Genomic DNA, 23,823 nt, shown 5'->3' with positions numbered 1-23,823 from the left:
TAATGAAGCTCATTGAGAGAATGTGCAAAAAGAGAAGAGTGTGCAAAGCAGTAATCAGAGCAAAGGGGGGCTATTTTGAAGAAACTAGAATAAAAAAAAATGTTTTCAATTATTTTACCTTTTTTTTTGTTAAGTACATAAAACTCCACATGTGTTCATTCATAGTTTTGATGCTTCAGTGAGAATCTACAATGTAAATAGTCATGAAAATAAAGAAAACGCATTGAAGAAGAGAAGGTGTGTCCAAACTTTTGGCCTGTACTGTATATATATATATATATATATATATATATATATATATATATATATATATATATATATATATATGCGTGACCATCGAATATTGACCATTAAAATCATTAAGCAACTAATTCCCTGGCCTTTTTTTAATGTTACTACAACTTCATGGCTCATTTGTTCTCTGCACTTTAAGTTGACCTAAAAAAGTCTTAAAAATGAGCTAAAATTACATTATTGAATCAATTCAACATAAAATTGATCATAGTTCTTGTATCATTATCTCATATTTTAAGATGGCTGAACTTAATATATTTAGTTGGGGTAGTGTATGCTAATGTATACTAGACTTGGCAACTAAAAAAAATGTGTTGTTAAAATTAGTTGCTAAAACATTTTTAGTTAGATTAACAAACTCAGAAGTGTTTGTTGTACATGTCAGCAGAAAAACGCTACTAAACTGAACAATTTGTATAAAAATATATATAAAATAAAACTCAGTCAAGTTCATCTCAATCATTTAGCTTTGACTCAGTTAAGTTGTAAATATATTACATTTACATTTGTTCACCCCAAAATAGTTTATTTAGCTCAGTGTTTTTGTCAATTATTGTGGGATTAAGCTTATTTAATATATATAGGTATCCTCAGCATATTTTTACAGAACAGCCAATACTGACAGTATAATACTGGGGTAAACTGTAAACCCATACGTTGTTTGAACTCAAATAATTTAAGTCTGTTTTACATAAAATTGGAGATTTCTAAACAATACTCTACTACTTTGAGTTAGTTGAACATTTGTGGGCACATATACTACTGTACTATTCAAACTGAGATCTTTGAGTTGAACCAACTTATAATAACTGAGTTAGTCTGTTGTCATTGGCAGCTTCTTTTGCATTGGCTTCTGGCACAATCGATTTGCATACTGGGTGTGTCCAACAGTTTGTAGCACTCACCATCAGTGTGTAGTGATTTCCCCCAGGCTAGGTTAGGTAAACTTGTAGATCACCTATTATAATAAAATGCTTGGTCTCTGTGTTGTAGGCTGTAAGAACAAGCATCATGTACTGAGCTGCAGTAACTCTGTGTTCTCTCTGTGCTCTCAGTACTTTTAATTCTTTACTGTTTTCTTTCTTTCATCTACTTTTCTATGAGTATTTAAAAAATCGTTGAATGAAACCATAATGAAGACTAAAAACAGGTTCAGGAAAATATTCATTTTAAATATATATGTATATGTATTTGTCAAGTTCACTGTACTTAAAAATTATATTACATGAACTTAAAATTTATTAGGTAATCGGTTACAACAAAAGTTTTGAATATAGTCAACTTATCGGGTTTTACACACAAAAAACAACTTGCATTTACAGGCTATTTAAAGTAGGAACAATTCAAGTAAACTGTGTAGATTTAACTATGATTTGAGTACACTTAAATAGCAAGCATAAAGTGAACTTAACTTGAAAATAACAGTTATAATTGCTTAACTTTTTCAAGGCAACCAGTTTCCTCATTTATTTTTTTAGTAAGATCAACTTATCACATTTTACAGTGAAAGAGTAAACGAGAAAAAGAGTGAACTCTGTAGCTCCAAACCAACACACTGTGATAAACTATGAACACAGAATAAATGTAACTTGCTCTTACAGCCTACAACACTGAGGTCTGGCAATCAATACATATATTATATTACTGCACACCCGGGATAAGATAGGCTTGAGCCACAGACGACACAAAGATGGTAAGTAAGGTAGAGGTCACACCCGGTATGCAAATATATGGTGCCAGGAGCCAATGGGAAAGCTGTATGAACCCTATTGTAGAAAGAGCATTGACACATGTACTATACTAAAAGTTGGTTGAAATTCACATTTTTTCATTCGCTCAACAAGCATTTTTGAGTTGAGTTGTACTGGCCGGGCAGTTCACTCAACTTAATAATATGATTTCTCCTGACAAAAACACAAAATCACTTTTTAGAGTAACAATTTTATACTCAACAAGTGTATACCAGAGTATAATTTTAATTATTTTAATTACAGTTCTCAGTGCATTACCAGCACTTTGTCCCACAATTAACAGTGCACAATATGGTAACTTGCTCTTATAGCCAACAACACATCAGCTAGACAATCAACCATTATATAAAATATCATTAAACACCCCATGGAAGGTAGAGCCCTGGTGGGCAAGACTACACACTGATGGTAAGCTAGGATAGGATTGGAGGACACGCCCATTAGAGAGTTCAGTCACGCTCCTCAACCGCTTGGAATACACTCTGAAATAAACTCTACACCAAAAAAAAGAGTTCCCCTCAACTCTACTTTTAGTTTAAGTTGGAGAGTAAACTCACACAGTTTAACACTTTCACATATTTTTGTTTAACTCCACATTTTCAAACTCCAGAAATTTTCTCTGTGGGTCAACCGGGGCTTTAAAACCAAGAGTCTAAACAGAATCAGAGCTGCGTTTAGAAAAGTTCGCTCTTTCTGACGTTTCGGTCTCCGGTTTGGTTTTGTAATGTGTGTAAAAAGTAAAAAGCGCTGCAGTGCTTTTCTGGCTTTGTTGTGAAAGTTGTTTTCAGAAGATAGAAGCTGTTTGAAGTGCAGTTAAAGTCAGGTTAGGGTTGACAGGTACGGGGGATTGACGGTAATGAAGATTGCAGGTGTGGTGTGATGTTGACAGCAGTAGAAATCTGACGTGACTAACATTTAAAGATGTTTTGTTTTTCTATGGGTTCAGAAAGGTGATAGAAAAACTTAGCAAGGGGTAAACCAGGGTTTATTCAGGGTGAAACTGCTTTTAGAAGTGTTTTTTATCAAGTTTTTGGTGTTTATTTCAGTGTCGCAGGTGGTTGCAATATTTTTGGTGGTTGCTTTGGTGTTCCAAACGGTTGCAATAGTATTCTAAGTAGTTGCTTCAGTGTTCCAGGTTGTTGCTGTCATATATTTGGTGGTTGCTTTGGTGTTCCAGGGGGTTGCAATGGTATTCTAGATAGTTGCTTCAGTGTTCTTGGTGGTTGCTTTAGTGTTTCAGGTGGTTGGTTCAGTGTGGCAGATGGTTGCTGTGGTATTCTAAGTTGTTGCTTTGGTGTCCCAGGTGGTTGCAATGATATGTTTTGTGGTCACCTCAGTGTTGCAGGTGGTTTCTGAGATATTTTTGGTGGTGGCTTTGGTGTTCCAGTTGGTTGCTGTGATATTCCCGGTGGTTGCTTGAGTGTTCCTGGTGGTTTCTGTGATATTTGTGGTAGTTAATTCAGTGTTCTAGGTGGTTTCTTCAGTGTTGCAGGTGGTTGCTGTGGTTTTTGAGGTTGTTGCTTTGGTATTCCAGGTGGTTGCAATATTTGTGATGGTCACTTTAGTGGTCCGGCTAGTTGCTACGATATTTTAGGTGGTTGCTTTGGTGTTCCCAGTGGCTGCTATGATAATATTTCAGGTAGCTTTGGCATTCTAGGTCATTTCTATGATATTTTGGTTGTTGCTTCTGTGTTTTAGGTGGTTGCTATGGAATTCCGGGTAGTCATAGTAGACATACAAAGTAGGTGTTTCTGATATAATGGCCAGTTACTTGACGCACAAAGTAGTTGTTTCTTGTAAATTGGCCAGTGAGTGCACATACAGTATAGTTTTAGTTTGCTAAGTAGTCTCTGAGAGGCGTTTCTAATAATGTGGCCAGTTATTTTTGTAATAGTTTGTCTCTATAATGTTCTATAATGGTTTGTTGGGCTACGGAAGGTGTTGTAAGTTCTGTTAATTGGAAAGGTGAGATTTTACAGCTCTTGTTAGGGTGTTTTCCTCACTGGCGGCTGCGTTATTGATCCTCCGGTTCTGAAGACACTCGGAAATCAATCAAGAACACGAATCGCAAAGAATTAAGAGTAATTTGCCTCTCGATTCGCGACGCCCTGAGCTGCTCTGCACTTGTTGAGCCAGTCTGAAGGCTCAGTCTGAACTCTCACTTCGTCCTAACGACTGCTTTAGCGCGTGAGAGCGATGCTTCGCTATGCTAAGCTTTGGGCTGACGTGACACCGTCTCGCAGCGACCCACTGTTTAAGTAATAGCTCTCCGTATCTCATAAATAATTTTGATTATTCGGAGGTGGGGGGGGACGGAACCCCCGGGGTACTGATTAGATTTATCACGCAGGAGAAGACGGGTTCGAGGAGGCTGTCGCTGGATGATACAGTCAAGGCCAGACGAGCAAAGCCGCAGAATTAAAACATGATTAGGTTTGTAAAAGAGAGAGAGAGAGAGAGAGGGGGGGTGAAAATGATCAACATCGGTGATAAAACAGGTCTGTTCGCTCCACTGGGAAGAATTAGCTTTAATGAAAGATGGAAGCAGAGATAACACGAAGTCACAGCAGCCTGCTGAGAAAGGGGCAGGTTTATAAAGCGTGACGATGGGCTATTTTGACGGATTTTGTTCTTTGTTACATATTGTTCCATTAATTTATTAGTAGGAAGACCTGGACACCTACTAATGCATCCAATTATCTAATAAAAGCAATCGTGTGGTTGCAGTACAGAGCATAAAATCAGGCATTCAAAATCAGGTGCTACTCAGCCACATACAGCTAACCTAGAAACGATGCAGCGCTTACAAACCAAATACAAACCAAATGGGATGTCACTGTTTACTACTGGGAGCGATCGTGTGGTGACAGTGTGTGGAGAACTCCTGTGTAAAATGGACTTTTGCTGTAGTAAAACATGATAAAAAGGTCCTTAAGGTTGGATGATTCCTTGTGGTTCACTATGAATTCTCACTTTCATTCTTTGATGCTCACTGTAACACATTGTACAGATTGTACTTAGATTGAAGGCTTTGAGCTGGATTTCTGTGGTTGGGGTGCAGGTCCCAGTTCACATCCTGGATCATGCTCAAAAAATTGACTTTTGTTGTAGTAAAACATGTTAAAGTTCTTACCTTTGATGAATAGCAAACCACCGTTTTTAAACAGTTTGTCCAAACACCCTTCAGACTGGGTGACACCAGTAATTTGCCCAGATAAATTGCTTTTTCCACACGTTATCTAGCTCAAAGTTAAAAAAAAAAAAGAAGTGAGAGCAAATATATATAATTTTGGGGAAATTTGGGGAAAATTATGAAATGGATAGCAAACCGAGTCACTTTTGTAAAAGTTTAAAAGTAAAAATGTAATAAATAAATAAAATAAAGCACAATTTGGAGAGATCAAAAAAGCAATGCTAAACAATTGAAGAAAAGTCTGTTCCAATACATATATATTTTTGAATATAATTTTATTTATAATTTTTCCCATTTTCTCCCCGATTTAGCACGGACAATTACCAAACCTACTCATTAGGACTCCCCCAATCACGAGTAATGCCCCAACACACCAGGAGGGTGAAGACTAACACATGATTCCTCCGACACATGTGAAGTCAGCCACCGCTTCTTTTTGAGCTGCTGCTGATGCAGCATTACCAAGCAGCATCACAGCGCTAATGCTCGGAGGAAAGCGCAGTGATACACCAGCTCACAGACGCCCTGTGCTGCAGACATCACCTTAGGAGTGATGTGGGGAGAGAGCACCATCTACTGTACCCACCCAGAGAGAGCAGGGCCAATTGTGCTCCCTCCAGTTGTGCGCCAGCAGCTTAATGGCAAAGCTGCATGATCGGACGTTCAAACCTGCGACCTCACACTCATAGTGGCAGAGCTTTAGACCGCTTTTAAAAAAAGGGAAATTTTAATCTATGCCAAAAAATGATTAGGCTGTTTTGAGAGCAAACAAAACCACTTTGGTATTTTTTTTTTTTTAAAGGACAGAACCCAAACCAAATCACATTCCTCAAGCTCATCATCAACGGGTGATTAAATTGGCCTGGTATGACGATATGAAGATATCTCCAGGGGATCCAGGCCTTCCTGTTTACTGCACATCCTTTGGAAATATTAAAGAGCCCCCATGACCTTCCAGTCTTGCAACTTTCTTGAAATGGAAAAAGCGTCCTTTCTTTCAACACTTGCCTTCTGTTGGAGAGTTGGAGATTTGGAATGGAATAGAATGAAATGGAAATGGATAGAATGGTTTGGTTTATGATGGATTGAAACTGAATGGATTGGGATGGTGTGAGATGGAATTAGATGGTTTAGCTGGGGTTTGGTTTTGGTTTGGGTTGGGTTAGCTTGGTAAAAATGAGAAATAAAAAAATAAAAAAGGAAACAGAGGAAATCATAATTTGGGACAGAACCCAAATGAAAATAACATTCCTCAAGCTTTAATCATCAACGATTGATTAAATTGGCCTGGTATGACGATATGAAGATATCTCCAGGGGATCCAGGCCTTCCTGTTTACTGCACATCATTTGGAAATATTAAAGAGCCCCCGTGACCTTCCAGTCTTCCGCCTTCCTTGAAATGGAAAAAGCGTCCTTTCTTTCAACACTTGCCTTCTGTTGGAGATTTCAAAGGCTGACGCGAGCCTAACCCGGCCAACCCTGGCAGACCAGGCGCTGTTCTATTCATGACCTGGGGCTGAATCGAGGAAACAGAGGGCATTTGTCTTCTCTTAGTGTCCGTTGCTGAGTAACGGCGAGGGTTTCCAACTGTTGCTGCTTTGGCGGGGTTGGCATTTGAGCCGCGCTCAGCGATGCATCATAGTGATGGATGGAGGGTTATTTACAACAACAAAGGACAGGCTACAAAGGAGAGGGAATGAGTTTATTCTCCGCAGCCCCACAGATCATTCTGGAAGATCTGCCAAGAATACATGCCCTCCATCATCAGCGAGGGACGCCCGCGTGGCACAGATGGTGAAGCAAGGCCGCCATATGCCTCTGCCAGGTTGCCCACCTGCCCGGGCATAACGTAACGGCACGGCCTTAAATTTCCATTAAATATAAATTGCTGGAAAGGGGCCTTTTTCGCTATGAATGTAACAAAACTACTAACAAAGTTATTTAGTAGATAAAGTTTTACTAGTTTAAGAGTTAAATGAGTTAAATCACCTTTTTTTAGTTCAGAATCTTAAGAAGTTTTCACTCTGGCACTTTTTTAGCCAGTTTACCTCAGACTCTGGTTCATTTCAACTCTTGGCGTGATTTGTTCGGGTTTCAGCCAGTTTGATTCCCTCATCTGGAAACTTTTTTAAATAATCTCTTTCCTTTAACTCAAAACGGTTTGCAATAAATGTGGAAATGAGAGGCATATATATATATAATCCATATATGGAGGGAGCAATTTCTCAATTTCTCAACACATCACAGGCCCCAGGGAAGGACAACGCAAGGACAACATCATATATGAATGCTAAATACACAGCAGGGAGGATGTTTTTATGGAGAATGGTTTTATTTGACGCATTTTAGGTTTTTTTCCCTTTTTGAAACCAAACCAAACCCAATCCAAACAAACCATCCCAAGCCAAGCCAAATCAAGCCAGACCACCCAGTTACATCCCACATCATCCTAATCCATTCCATCATAAACCAAACCAAACCAAATCCCAACCAAAAAAAAAAATCCACTCCTTTCCAAAAAGCCCAACCAAACCATTCAATTATTCCCATACCATCCCAATCTATTTAGTTTAATTCCATTCCATCATAAACCAAACCAAACCAAACCAATCCAATTCCATTTCATTCAATTCCATCCAATTCCATCCCAACTCAAACCAAACCAAGCCAAAACAAACCCAAACCCCAATCAAACCAACCTATTCCATCTCATACCATCCCAATCCATTCAGTTTCATTCCATTTCTTCATAAACCAAACCAAACCATTCCATCCAATTCAATTTCATTCCATTGCATCCCATTTCAAATCAAACCAAGGCAAGCCAAACCAAACCAAACCCAAAGCCCAACCAAACATCCAATTCCCTCACATACCATCCCAATCCATTCAGTTTCATTCCATTTCCATACCATACCATGCCATGCCATGCCATACAATACCATACCATACCATACCATACCATACCATACCATACCATACCATACCATGCCATGCCATGCCATGCTATACAATACCATACCATACCATACCAAACCATACCAAACCATACCAATTAATCCCATCCCATCCTATCCTATCCTATCCAAAGCAAAGCAAAGCAAACCAAACCAAACCATATCATACCAAACCATTCCATTCCATTCTATTCCATCCAATCCCAAATCAAACCAAACCAAAGCCTAATTAAATCTAAGCTGCACATGGGAATAAACACTAAATACATGTAGGGGAGAACCACAAACCCAACATTTTACACAATATTGTTATCCAAACTGAAACACAGAAGTAAAAAAATGTGCATTGGCAGAACTTTTGACTAAACTACTCATATCGAAGCCACATTGTCATACAATCAGGGATTGGTGGCAAAATACGTTTTCTCCTTTGTTAAAACACCTAATTTTGGTACTAAATCATCCCCTTTTTTGCTTAGCATTGATGTTTTTGTTTCCCTCTGCTCCATTTATCGTGACACAGCAATTAACTCGACACGAATAGCTTTCGGTTCTGCATGACGTCTCCTGTGTTGGGGAAGCAATTGGATCCCATGTCATACTTAACAATGCTCTGTTGTCTGATGAAAAGGTTATGGGGCGTTAAAGATGTGCTCACAATGCTATCACATTCCCTCAAAGTTCTCAGAGCTGATGAGAGAGAGAGAGAGAGAGAGAGAGAGAGAGAGAGAGAGACAGAAAGTGAGTCAGTGTCGGGCAAGGCAGGCAGTGGAAGTGCAGAGTCAATGCTATGAAGGGAATCGCATAAAAGATCTACGACAGTGTGTCAGAAAATAGTTTACTGCAACTTTTCCCCACTATCACATGCAGAAAAAATAACCGCACAGCATCAATAATACATTTTCCGATTTCAGCTAGTAACGGGAACGCTGCCTCTCGGCGCTTAAAGGAAAAATGCGATGACATGTCGTATGTGAATACGGTTTGAATGATACAGTTTCAAACAATGCAATGTTGCACTGCATCACTGTATCAATAATAAATACATGTACTGACAGTTAAATATGTTTAATATTATATATTTTTTCACAGTGCTAGGATAGTTTAGTATAGTGTGTAGGTATAGTGTCAAGGTATAAGTGCACATTAACATATACCATACCAAACCAAACCCAAACCATTCAAAACCCAAACCAAACTAAATCATTCTATCCCATTCCAAACCAAACCCAAACCTAATAAAACCAAACCATTCCAAACCACACAAAACCAAACCAAACAATTACATTCCAAATCAAACTACACCAGACAAAGCCAACCCCAATGCCAAAACCAAACCCAACAAAATCAAACCATTCCATTTCAAATCAAACCCAACAAAACCAAACCAAATCATTCCAAAACAAACCATTCTAAACCCAAACCAAAACAAACTAAACAATTATTTTACTTTCCAAACCAAACCCAAATAAATCAAACCATTCTAAACCAAATCATTCCAGTCCAAACCAAACCGAAACCCAACAAAACCAAACCAAATTATTCCAAACCCAAACCCAACAAAATCAAATCATTCCTAAGCATTTATTTCAGTTAAAAAAAACATTCCATTCCATTATAAACCAATAAAAATCAGACCAAACTAAGCCAAACCAAAATGTTCCATTCCAAATCAAACCAAATAAAACCATTTCATTCCATTCCAAACCAAACCAAACCCAACAAAACCAAACCAAACCAAATTATTCCAAACCAAAATAGTTTCTTTCATTTTAAACCAAACCTTTACAATCCATTATAAAGACCAAACTAAACCAAACCATTCCAAATCAAACCATTCCGTTCCATTTCATTTTATTTTATTTCATTCCATTCCATTCCAAACCAAACCATTCCATTCCATTCCATTCCATTCCAAACCAAACCATACCATACCGTACCAAACCATACCATACCATACCATTCCATTCCATTCCATTCCATTCTATTCCAAACCAAACCAAACCAAACCAAACCAAACCAAACCAAACCAACCAACCAACCAACCAACCAACCAACCAACCAAACCAAACCAAACCAAACCATTCCATTTCAAACCAAACCATTCCATTCCATTCCATTCCAAACCAAACCAAACCATTCCATTCCATTCCAAACCAAACCAAACCAATCCATTCCATTACAAACTAAACCAAACCAAACAACATCACTGCAGAAGAGGATTGTTGGGCGTTTGGTGGAAATGACTATCCTTCTATCAGTGCAGTGATGCGCAAGTTTGTCACCTACAGGAAAAATGTCTTTAAGTGTGTCATAGAGGTAATGACCTCTCACCAAGAGGTACACTACCCAAAGCCACACAAGCTCTTATTATATTGGAATACAATCATTCAGAGGAAGTCGTGGCCTTGTGTTAAGTTCACAGAGATCACTAAGATCACTGTCAGTCATGAAGGAAACGTCTCCACAGAAGACTTCCTGACCGTTGAATCTGTTAGGAGTCTCTGTGCTGATAAGCTGTTCGTGGTTTTGTGCTTGTCTTGTTCTGCCGGCGCTCAACAAGAGGAACCGCAGAGATCCGTGTACAAAAGCCGGCCGTGCCAGAAAGTGACAGCTGAGCAGCAGAGGCTGGAAACTCCACACACTCCAATCTGTCACCACGCCGGAATAAATGGCCGTGCCGCGGCGCCGGGTTCAAAAGTGAGCCATTACACGATTATGACATTTCATCATCGCCGGCACTCTCCGCCCCCAACCCTAATCTCTAACAGTTCAATCCATCCGCCAGAGCTTTACCTGTAAAAAATCCTCACACTTACATTTAGTGATGAACGAGAGCTTATAAAACATCCTGCACAATATTCCTGTGCTTGCTTACAGTACAATACACTAGTGAGGAACTCCCCTAGTGAATAAAAAGTAGATTAAAGGGTACCACTTTAAAATAAGACTACCTTTATAAAGGGTTTATAAATGGTTTACAATTAGTTAATTAATGGTTACTATCTAGGTTGTAAATGCCTTAACAATCATTAATAATCAGTTATAACACACAAGGTTTATAATGGGAGATTCAAAGTTTGAACGCTAGGTGTCACAAACAGGCCAAAGAGTCTAAAAGAGGAGAGAGTGCGCATTTCTAGCGCAGAAAAACGGGGTAAAAGAGTCTAAAAGCGGAGAGAGTGCGCATTTGTACCACAGAAAAACAGGGCAAAAGAGTCTAAAAGTGGAGAGAGTGTGCATTTCTAGCCAAAAAAACGGGCCAAAGAGTCTAAAAGCAGACAGAGTGTGCATTTCTAGCACAGAAAAACGTGCCAAAGAGTCTAAAAGCAGAGAGAGTGCACATTTCTAGCTCAGAAAAATGGGCCAAAAAGTCTAAAAGCAGAGAGAGTGCGCATTTCTATTGCAGAAAAACGGGCCAAAGAGTCTAAAAGCGGAGAGGATGCGCATTTCTAGCGCAGAAAAACGGGCCAAATAGTCTAAAAGTTGCCGTAATTAAGGAGTGTATTATTAAGAGACATCAGGAAATTAAACATCAATTTAAAAATTCTTAGTTTACACAACACTGTCAAAGTCAAAGATAGATAAAGATAATAAGTCAAGTAAAATGGTGTGTAAATGAAAGTAATCAGGAAAATGTATTATTTAAAGTGTTAAATTTCATTATTTGTTTTATTACAGAGTCTTTGGCCCGTGACTTTAAATATATTTCTCCTTCTGGCCCCCAACAAAAAAAGTTTGGACACCCCTGATATAGATGGCTGTGGGTTCACTATTTGGAAAACAACAGGTCATTGTTGCCCTTTGTATGCATGTGTTAAAACTGATTATGAATGATTTTTAAGGCATTTACAACCTACTTAGTAACCATTAATAAACTAATTGTAAGCCATTTATAACCTTTATAAAGGTAGTCTTATTTTAAAGTGGTACCGATTAAAGTATACTAAGCATTATTATTATTATTATTATTATTATTATTATTATTATTATTATTATTATTATTATTATTATTATTATTATTATTATTATTATTCTATAGAGCCCTAAAGTGAACTTGTAGCTACATTATTATTAATCAGTATATTTAAATTATTTAACAAATATATGCTTATTTTAAATGTATAAAAATATTGCAAAAGTCTTACTTAAATTGTGTACTAAAATGGAAGTATTTTAAATATACTTAAAATAAGTGTACATTTAAACATTTAAACTACTTCATTTATGTAGCCTCATATTTTAAATAAGCTTACAATAAAATTATAATACATTTAATTACAGAGTATTACAACTGTATCACTATTATGAATTAATGTTAAATATCGTATATGTGATCTATTTACATTAAAGTACAAATATGCTTTAAATATGTTCCTGTCTTTTGTAAGTAGCACACTTCTAGTATACTTCGTTGGGTATAAAAATATATAAAATATACAATTTTTATCGTGTTACAAATTTACTTTTTTTTTCAATTAGTAATAGTAATTTAATTTACTTTTTTTTAAGTTACATGATACATTGTACTTTAAGTGAACTACAGTTGTTTTTTAACACACTTTGCTAAAAATGTACAAAAGTATATTAGGAAATAAGTATTTTAGAAGTATATTGAATTACATTAAACTAAAAGTGTACTATGTTGTACTTTTTTAGAGTTTACTGTCAAACATTTGATGAAAGCATAATATTATTGTACTTTTAATATAATATTTAAGTAAGTACATAAATCTGTCAGTATATTTACAGCATACTTAGACATTTCTCAATATGTTTTAAGTACAATTATGTATAAGGGCCTAAACCCATCTTCTCACAGTTTCCTAATTCAACCTCACTTCTTATCATTCGTCTCATTTGGGAGATGTTGCTTTATTTTCACTCTAATTACTTTTAAACTTGGGGTGTAAAAACTCATAGAATACATAATTTAGTGCAATGCATTGGGGTACATATATTTTTTGTCTGCTGCTGAAAATGTGCCTTAGGTTAATATGTTAATGTTTCCATTTTCAGAATATTAAAACATAAAAAAAAAAACATCTGTGAAAGTTCAATATTGGAACCTTTGAAAAGTTAAGAGTAGGTCCAGGGTTAGGATTAGAAGTGGGCCAAGGGTTTAGGATTGGGTTTTGGGTTGAGTTTAAGGTTAGGATTAAGTTTAAGGTTAGAAGTAGGACCAGGGTTAGAACTAGGATTAGCCCTTGAATTGAATTTAAGGTTAGGAGCTTGGGCCAGGTTTATGAGTAGAGTTGGGTTTTGGGTTGAGTTTAAGTTTAGAATAGGGTCAGGGTTAGGATTAGGGTCAAGGTTAAGGTTAGGATTAGGTTTTAGTTCGAGGTTGAGACAAGGGTCAGGATGATGTCCAGGATTAGGAATCTAATCAAGGTTAAGGCTAGCTATAGATTTTGAGTTTAAGGTTAAAAGTAGGGCCAGGGATAGGATTAGGATTATATTTTAAATTGATTTTAAGGTTACTAGAAGGAGCCAGGATTAGGACTAGGTTTTGGGCTGAGTTTAAGGTTAGAATAGGGCCAGTGTTAGGAGTAAGGCCAGGGTTAGGATTATGATTAGGTTTTGGGGTGAGTTTAAATTAAGAATAGGGTGAGGGTTAAGATTAGGGCCAGGGTTAGGATTAGGATTAGTTTTTAGGTTGAGTTCAAGGTTAGGAGGAGGGCCGAAGTTAAGATTAGGATTTGGCTTTGGTTTAAATTTAAAGTAAGAAGTTGACGCAGGGTTAAGACACAGTTCTGAGTTGAGTTTAATGTTAGAAATAGGACCAGGGTTAGGACAAGAATTGGGTATTGAGTTGAGTTTAAGATTTTTATTAGATGTAGGATTAGGATTCGGATGAGTTTAAGGTTATGATTAGGTTTAGGGTTAGGCTTTGAGTTGAGTTTAAGGCTATAATTAGGTTTGGGATTAGGGTTTGAGTTTAGTTTAAGGTTTTGATTAGATGTAGGATTAGGGTTAGGTTTTGGGTTGAGTTTATGGTTATTATTAGGTTTAGGATTAGGCTTTGAGTTGAGTTTATGGTTATGATTAGGAGAAGGATTTGACTTAAGTTTTGGGTTGAATTTAAAGTTAGGATTAGGTTTAGAATTGTGAATAGTTTTGGGTTGAATTTAAGGTTAGGATTAGGTTAAGGATTAGGATTAGGTTTTGGGTTGAGTTTAAAGTTATTATTAGGTTTAGGATTAGGAATAGTTTTGGGTTGAGTTTAAATTCATGATTAGGATTATGATTATTTTTTTAGTTGAGTTTAAGGGTAGGATTAGGAGTAGGAGTATTTAATGTTTGGAGTGGGGTCAGGATAATGTTTTGTTTTTGGTTGAGTTTAAGGTTATGATTAGGTTTAGGATTAGGTTTTAAATTGAGTTTAAGGTTATGATTGGGTTTAGGATTAGGATTAGGTTTTAAATTGAGTTTAATGTTAGGATTAGGTTTAGGATTAGGAATAGGGTTTGAGTTAAGTTTAAGGTTATGATTAGGTGCAGGATCAGGATTAGGTTTTGGGTTGAGTTTAGAGTTATGATTGTGTTTAGGATTAGCTTTTGAGTTGAGTTTAAGGTTATGATTGGGTTAAGGATTAGGTTTTGAGTTGAGTTTAGAGTTATGATTGTGTTTAGGATTAGCTTTTGAGTTAAGTTTAAGGTTATGATTAGGAGTAGGATAAGGATTAGGTTTTAAATTGAGTTCAAGGTTATGATTGGGTTAGGGATTAGGTTTTGAGTGAAATTTAAGGTTATGATTAGGAGTAGGATTAGGCTTTGAGTTGAGTTTAATGTTTTGATTAGATGTAGGATTAGGATTAGGTTTTGGGTTGAGTTTAAGGTTATGATTAGGATTAGGTTTTAAATTGAGTTTAAAGTTATGATTAAGTTAAGGAATAGGATTATGTTTTGGGTTAAGTTTAAGGTTATGATTAGGTTTAGGATTAGGCTTTAAATTGAGTTTAATGTTAGGATTAAGTTAAGGAATAGGATTATGTTTTGGGTTAAGTTTAAGGTTATGATTAGGTTTAGGATTAGGCTTTAAATTGAGTTTAAGGTTAAGACTATATTTTTAGGATTAGGATTAGTTTTTGAGTTGAGTTTAAGGTTAGGATTATAGCCAGGGTTAGGGTGTTAGGTTTTAGGTAAAGATGAGCTAAGTTTCACTTAAGTAAGAGAGATAATAAATCAACTTCCTGTAATATATTAACAGCAGATCTATTTTTTGGGGTTTCTTCTCTGTTGCTCAGTTGGTTCTCAGTTCCTCTCAGTGTTTTTCTGCTCTTTTTTGGACAGTTTTGCTCTTTTGATTCTTGGCTCTTCTCAGCGTTTTTTTTAGTCGACACGTGTTCCTCTGACCTTCAGTCTACAGCTCCCACTCACTGCTTGTGTCATCAAATTTCTGGAATAGCTGGAGATCTGTTCTGCTGCCTGCAGTATCTGTTCAGTTGGCACGGCTTTCTGTTTTTCGTGATCAGCTGCTGCTCCAGCCTGAGACAATGGAGCGCCAACGTTCTCCGTCTTCTCTGCATCTCTAAATCTCTTGTTATTGGAGCCTTGACCAATGAACAATGACCAATGACCAATGAACAATGAACAATGAACTGAAGCTTTGTCACCAAGCACACACTCTTAAACTATGGATGGATTGGTTTTAATTAATTATTTTTTTTCGTTCCTATATAGTAAATGAATAGTGAAGTGATCCAGACTATGAAGGAACACATAATAAATCATGTAGTAACCTTAATATAATAATATTAAACAAACCAAAATACTCTGTGAAGAAGCATTTGAATGCTCTTATCTGGGGAGCTGCTCTTCCTTGCCTGGAATGGCCCTGATGAGTGCCAGTTTCATCATCATTTCAAGGTTTTTGATGGTCTTTTTTTGCAGCAAATGCACTTGAGGACATTTTCAAAGTTCTTAAAATGTACTTTTGGTTTGAATGACCTTCATTTTTTTAAGCTATTCACTGTATACCTGTAACTTTACCTCTTCACAACTTTACAACTGATGCTCTCAAACACATTAAAGTCATTAACTCTAAATTTGGGGAGTTGGGGATGATGAGTTAATGAGATGGTGATCATCTATTTAAAATCAATCCTGATTTCATCAATGCTTTTTTTAATTTTATTTTTATCCCATTTATCCCATTGGCCAATTACCCAACCTACTCATTGGGACCCCTATCACTAGTGATGCCCCCCAACACCAGGAATGTAAAGACTAGCACATGCCTCCTCTGATACATGTAAAGTCAGACTCCACCCCTTTTTTTGGAACTGCTGCTATGGCAGCATTACCGAGTAGCATCACAGTGCTAGCACAATGACTCGGTTCTGATACATCAGCTCACAGACGCAGCCTTGTGCTGATCCACATCACCCTAGGAGTGATGAGGGGAAAGAGAGAGCGCCATCATCTGTACTGTACCCACCCAGAGAGAGAGCAAGGCCAATTGTGCTCTCTCAGGGCTCAGGCAGCTGATGGCTGCAAGCCGCATAAACAGGATTCAAACCAGCGATCTCCCGATCATAGTCATAGTCATCCGCTGGACCACTAATGAGCAGCTGAGCCCCATTAATGCTTTTCAATGCTGATTGCAATCAAATTCACACAGCAATGTTTCTCCAAGGTTGAGTGGAAAGCCTTTCTTCGACAGTAGAAACAGTTAGTCAAACAAAAAAAAGAATTTTGTATATTTATGAGCCTTTTTTTCTAGGTACAGAGTGTTGAAATCTTTCTACAAATTTGAAATCAGTAACACTTTATAATAATATATTATTAATATATATTTTAACTTATGATCAGTAGATGTGAACAAAGCTGTAGTTTATCAGAATTTGAATATTAATAAATTCTAAATCGCTAATAAAAACAGATTTTAAACCGGGCAAATGTTTATCAATTGCAGATCACGTTGCCAATGCTTTCATTAGTATTTACAAATGTAATAGCAACTTTTTAATTTCTTAAATTGTGAAAATTTGTATTTATAAGTTATAAATTATTAACTAATGGTGTATTAATGAAGGTTATTTTAAAGTGTTGCCCTGAAATATTTCTTAAAAAGCTGCAATAAATGGAATATGCATCTTCTATGGTTCGCACACTCCTCCCCCTTTCGCATATGCATGAGAAATCAGAACCTATTTAGCATAATTCCATGTACCTGATGCATGAACTGCGTGTCAGTGCCAGTTTAATGCATTTCTCACACGCCTGTTCTGGCAGGACACGCTGGATTTGCGTCTGGAACCTGGTGAAGGAGGTTTAGAGTAGGTTTGACCTTGGCTGTGTGGTTTTTCACGCTGTTGCTGATGCAGATATGTATGGATTTATTGGTAAGATGTTTATGGCTGCTCTCGCAGCAGCACTTGTGATAATACAGGCATGAGCGGCGTCTATCTGTCTATTCAGACTGATTTTCACCTGCCCGAGGCAATGACAAGCCCTTCACTCTCTCTGTTCAAGTGTCAAAGGAACCGAATGTATCAGACTTAAATATTTAGTTGGCAAAGTGTTGGACTGGTGTAGAAAAAGGATACCAGGAAGTTATATTACATATAAATGTAGACTGATATGAGTAATATTGATTGAGCCACACATCTCGGCGTAGAGTTGTAGAGGTTCCTAATGGAGTTCAGCAATACTCCATCAATTCCATGCAGCTCCAATAAATAGCAGCATCCCACACATTTCCAATCATCATTTTGGCACTCCAATTATATAAAAAAAAGCTAAGTTAAGTAAACAAAACTGTAGTTCTTTTAAAGTCAAACAAGTGATGGGTGTTAATCTACACAGATTTTTCTCCTGAAACCTTTTTTTGGGGGGGTAAGTAAAGCACTTACGAGCTTAGACTTCCAGATTTACACTAAGGCTAGCCAAAGTTAGCGGCTAATGCTGCTCAACAGCACTACACTGAGGAACCCTGAGTGTTCCGGTAAGCCAGGGCGATATTAGCTAGCAGTTCATCCCACATAGCTTGTTTTACTACAGTAGTTAGTGGGTAATGCTAATGCTGCTCCAACAGTGCTAGCCAGGGGTAGCAGCACACTACAGCTGAGTAATACTCAGCTCTAAACAGTGAAGGAGCTAGCGTTTAGTACGGTTAGTGGGTAATGCTAATCCTGCTCCACCAGTGTTAGCCGGGGTTAGCAGCAAGCTACAATCCAATATACTCACCTCTGAACGACAAAAGAGCTAGCGCTTAGTATGGTTAGTGAGTAATGCTAATGCTGCTCCAGCAGTGCTAGCCAGGGTTAGCAGGAGACTACAGCTCTGAATAATACTCTGAACAGTGAAAGAGCTGGAACTTAGCTCAGTTATTGGGTAATGCTATTGCTAAGTCAGCAGTGTTAGTCGGGGCTAGCAGCAGGCTACAGCTCAATAATACTCACCGCTGAACAGTGAAAGAGCTAGCGCTTAGTATGGTTAGTGGGTAATGCTAATGCTGCTCCAGCAGTGCTAGCTAGGGTTAGCAGCAGGCTACAGCTGAATAATACTCAGCACAGCACAGTGAAAGATCTAGTGTTTAGCGTAATTAGCAGCTAATGCTTATACTGCTCCAACAGTGTTAGTCGGGGCTAGCAGCAGGCTACAGCTGAATAATACTCAGCTCTGAATAGTGAAATATCTAGCGTTTAGCGTAATTAGCAGCTAATGCTAATACTACTCCAACAGTGCTAGCCGGGGTTAGCAGCAAGCTACAGTCCAATATACTCACCTCTCAATGACAAAAGAGCTAGCGCTTAGTACGGTTAGTGGTTAATGCTAATGCTGCTCCAGCAGTGCTAGCCAGGGTTAGCAGCAGACTACAGCTGAATAATACTCAGCTCTGAACAGCAAAAGAGCTAGTGCTTACTGCGGTTAGTGGGTAATGCTAATGCTGCTCCAGCAGTGCTAGCTCAGGTTAGCAGCAGGCTACTGCTGAAAAATACTCAGCTCTGAACAGCGAAAGAGCTAGCGCTAACTGCGGTTAGTGAGTAATGCTCATGCTGCTCCAGCAGTGCTAGCTCCGGTTAGCAGCAGGCTACTGCTGAAAAATACTCAGCTCTGAACAGCGAAAGAGCTAGCGCTAACTGCGGTTAGTGAGTAATGCTCATGCTGCTCCAGCAGTGCTAGCCAGGGTTAGCAGCAGGCTACAGCTGAATAATACTCAGCTCTGAACAGCAAAAGAGCTAGTGCTTACTGCGGTTAGTGGGTAATGCTAATGCTGCTCCAGCAGTGCTAGCTCAGGTTAGCAGCAGGCTACTGCTGAAAAATACTCAGCTCTGAACAGCGAAAGAGCTAGCGCTAACTGCGGTTAGTGAGTAATGCTCATGCTGCTCCAGCAGTGCTAGCTCCGGTTAGCAGCAGGCTACTGCTGAAAAATACTCAGCTCTGAACAGCGAAAGAGCTAGCGCTAACTGCGGTTAGTGAGTAATGCTCATGCTGCTCCAGCAGTGCTAGCCAGGGTTAGCAGCAGGCTACAGCTCAATAATACTCACCTCTGAATGACACAAGAGCTAGCGCGTAGTACGGTTAGTGGTAATCCTAATGCTGCTCCAGCAGTGCTAGCTAGGGTTAGCAGCAACCTACAGCTCAATAATATTCACTTCTAAATAGCAAAGGTTAGCTGCTAATGCTAATATGCTTGCAACCTGACTGGTAGAATTCATACATAAGGTGCACCAGATTATAAGGTGTACAATCTTGTAATAAAAAAGATAATAAAAGATGTTAACAGTAAAAAAAAATCAGTCCAGGTCTCATTACTTCTGGATCATTGTGGAGAATGAACTTTAAAAACAAAGGTGGAGGACATACCTGTCAAGTCTCCCGTTTTGGCCGGGAAACTACCGTATTTTACTCCTTTTTCCCGCCGTCCTCCCGTATTATTATTTTCCCGTAAATGTCCCGTATTATATTAAAATAAAAAAACATATATTATTGAGGAGACAGGGCACTGACCGCTCTGTGTCTCTTAACCAATCGTGGAGCCGGTTCAAGGAGAAAGTCCCGCCTTTCAGGAGAAACAGCCAATCAGCTTGCAAAGGAGGGTCAGTGTAGGTAAGCCCCCCTTCGCTGTGAGTTCAGGCAGCTCGTCGGAGCAGCTGATGTTAAAACATATCTGGATATACAGCAATTTTTCTAAAAGAAAGGTAACGGTAGGTTAATGGAAACTATGATGAGATTTTTCTGATAGCTGCTTAAAAATACTCGTCTCCGAAATAAAACACACAGATTAAACCTCTTAAAATAAAAAAAATAAAGTTTGTGACTCAGTTTAACTAGAAATGTGTAGAGGACCGAAATGAACTGAACTGATCAGGAGTGATCAAAAGAAAGAAGTATTAATTAAAAATTATTAATTTAGTAGGCCCATTAGGACTCATTTTTACTGATAGAATATATCTGGTCCATGTCCTTTTAGTAAAAGCTCATGATACTATTTTTAGGTCACCAACAGTCATTTTGCAGAATTTGTGCACCTTTTGTTCAATTTTAAATCCATTAAATAAAAAAAATATATCATATAAAAGAGTGCATTATGCCAAAAAAGACATGAAATCTTAACCTTTTTTAAAATATCTAGAAAAGGGTTTTTAATTTGGCTGTATTAAAAGAATGACATATGTAGGAATGTCCACAACATTTCAGATTCTGATCATCTAATTGTAGTGTGTAAGTGTTTCACATGTGGTTATTTTAGATTTTTTTAAACCTGTCTTAAAATGTAAGGGATACTGAACCTTCGTTGGGCTGGTGGGCTGGTGGGAGTGGACAGAGGAAAATGTCCCTTATTTTTAAATCTAAAACTTGACAGGTATGGTGGAGGATAATGTTGAAATTGGTTGAAAAAACGTAGTAGACCTTTTTTTCATCTGCTTTCATGACTTTGATTGGATTATTGTAGCTATTTTAAACTTTCTTCCTGATATTTAATACAGATTTTTTTTTATTTAATAGGTGTCAGATGAAAGTCACCAGCTTCAGCTCTGTACCCTGATGATGCCTCGTATTCAGGTTCGGCACGGCCAAGCCGGACTTACTGTCTGGTAGGCCAGATAAAGCCGTTTAATCGGTTAATTTTGAGGGCCCAAACAAAAAGAGCTGAGGGATTTAGGAGATTATGTTATTTAAAAAGCATATTACTGCTGTTTTCAAAGGCAAACAAAAACTTTATTTCGCCTGACTCCTAATGCCTGGAAAGCCCTGTTTAATTCTAATCCCGGGCAGGCCGTTGTCTCTTGACATGCGAGCGCGGTAATGCACTTCCTTCAGTGCCGACTTAGAGCTGCACATTCCTGAAACACTAAAAAGAAAGGAAAATTTCATTAAGTTCTAATCGCAGGCTTTAGCGCTCTGGTGTTTAGCGCTTTAGCGCTTTAGCGTAGCTCCGAAGGGTCAGGTCTGTCTGTTAGACAGAGAGATTTCTTTTTTTACCTAGTTAAATAACCCTCAGTAATACATTACACTCTTCATGCATACTGTATATACACAGCAGATATATGCATATACTGTTTTCGAATAAGAGAGCACTAAAAATGATGATTTTCTCTGATTTTACCAAATTGAAATCTTCTGGAATATAATGAAGAGGAAGATGGATGATCACAAGCCAACAAACCACCAAACTGAACTGCTTGAATTTTTGCACCAGGAGTAAAGCAGCATAAAGTTATCCAAAAGCAGTGTGTGAGACTGGTGAAGGGAGGAGAACATGATGCCAAGATGCATAAAAACTGTAAATAAAATGATACGTTTTTTTGATTTTACTAAATTGAAAACCTCTGGAATATAATCAAGAGGAAGATGGATGATCACAAGCCATCAAACCAAACTGAACTGCTTGAATTTTTGCACCAGGAGTGAGCAGCATAAAGTTATCCAAAAGCAGTGTGTAAGACTGGTGGAGGGAGGAGAACGTGATACCAAGATGCATGAAAAAAAATTGTGATTAAAAAACACCCAGGGTTATTCTGCCAAATATTGATTTCTGAACTCTTAAAACTTTATGAATATGAACTTGCTTTCTTTGCATTATATGAGGTCTGAAAGCTCTGCATCTTTTTTGTTATTTCAGCCATTTCTCATTTTCTGCAGATAAATGCTCTAAATGACTATTTTTTATTTGGAATTTGGGAGAAATGTTGTCTGTAGTTTATAGAATAAATCAACAATTTTCATTTTACTCAAACATAAAACTATAAATAGCAAAATCAGAAACTGATTCATTTAAGTGCTCTCTTAATATATATATATATATATATATATATATATATATATATATATATATATATATATATATATACGCTGCTGGAAACCCCAGTGAGCACAGTATGACTTTCCAAACTGTTTCCACTGTTAAAACACTGTATTTTATTCCTTTTACTATCATTAAACATGCTAATAAGATGCAAGCCTTAAAGCTATCATCCTTAAAATGATCCCGCTTTCTGCTTCTTCTGCACGCTCTCTGAAAAATATATAAAAAAGACTGAAATAAAGAGTTTCCCAAGCTCTAAAACTTCATTTAATTGCTCTGATAAGTCGGACTGTAATGAATCAGCGAGAGAGCACAGTGCTGAAACGCAATTTCTCAGTCCTGCTGCTGAGACCGTTTTACTGTATATTTACATTTAATTAATTCACTCTACAAACTCATGTTAGCATTGTTTATTCCTTTATTACAAAATGAATACGTAGCTTTGGTGTTAAATATTGATCGCACTAACAAAAAACAGAGTTAAACATTTTTCTTGATAAAAAATATATATATAAATGACATTTTATTTGTTAAATAACTTTTAACCATATATATTTCACAGGTTTTGCAAAGAATTTCAAGCTAGTATCTTTTAAATAAACTAAACTAAACAGCCCCACTTTCTATTGCTTTATTTTTTATATATATATATATATATATATATATATATATATATATATATATATATATATATATATATATATATAAAGGCGGAAAAAAAGTTTCCCATGTCTTAAAGGGGACATATACCTCTTTTTACAGTTAGAAGTTAGAATAGATCTATGAGCTATAGAAAAAATGTACTTTTTTTGGGGGTTTTTTATGTTTTTTTTTTCATACTAGCTGTTGCTCAGATGAAGTGAAAAGCAGAGTAGCTGAGCTCTCTTATCTGCTGACTTGCCACAGACAGTAGGTACAGATCCCTCCCTCAGAAAAAGTCTGCTGGCTAATTCTGCTGTGTCCTGTCAGAGGTTTTCAACCAGCAGATTTCTCAAAATACGCAATTGCAAAGTGTCAAAATTAGTGAAGTAAGACTTAAATTAAAATCACATATTTTGTTTTAGCTTACATTTATACAAAAGGAATGGACTAATTTAATTTGTAACTGGCTTTTGTGCTTATTTTGGTTAAAAAGATTTGCATTTACGTGGAGTGGGTTTGGTTGGTTTGTCACTACGTCTTTATATTATTTATATTATTGGTTTTGGCCATCATTAAGGCTTTATGTTCTATATAATATCAGTTCTGGCCGTCATTAACTCTTTATGTTATATATAATATCAGTTCTGGCCATCATTGTCTTTGAATTCTATATAATATTGGTTTTGCCCATCATAAAGTCTTCAAATTTTATATAATATCAGTTTTTG

This window comes from Astyanax mexicanus, chromosome 22 (assembly GCF_023375975.1).
Source record: "Astyanax mexicanus isolate ESR-SI-001 chromosome 22, AstMex3_surface, whole genome shotgun sequence".
NCBI classification, from domain to species: domain Eukaryota; kingdom Metazoa; phylum Chordata; class Actinopteri; order Characiformes; family Acestrorhamphidae; genus Astyanax; species Astyanax mexicanus.
This window is presented reverse-complemented; position numbering follows the sequence as displayed.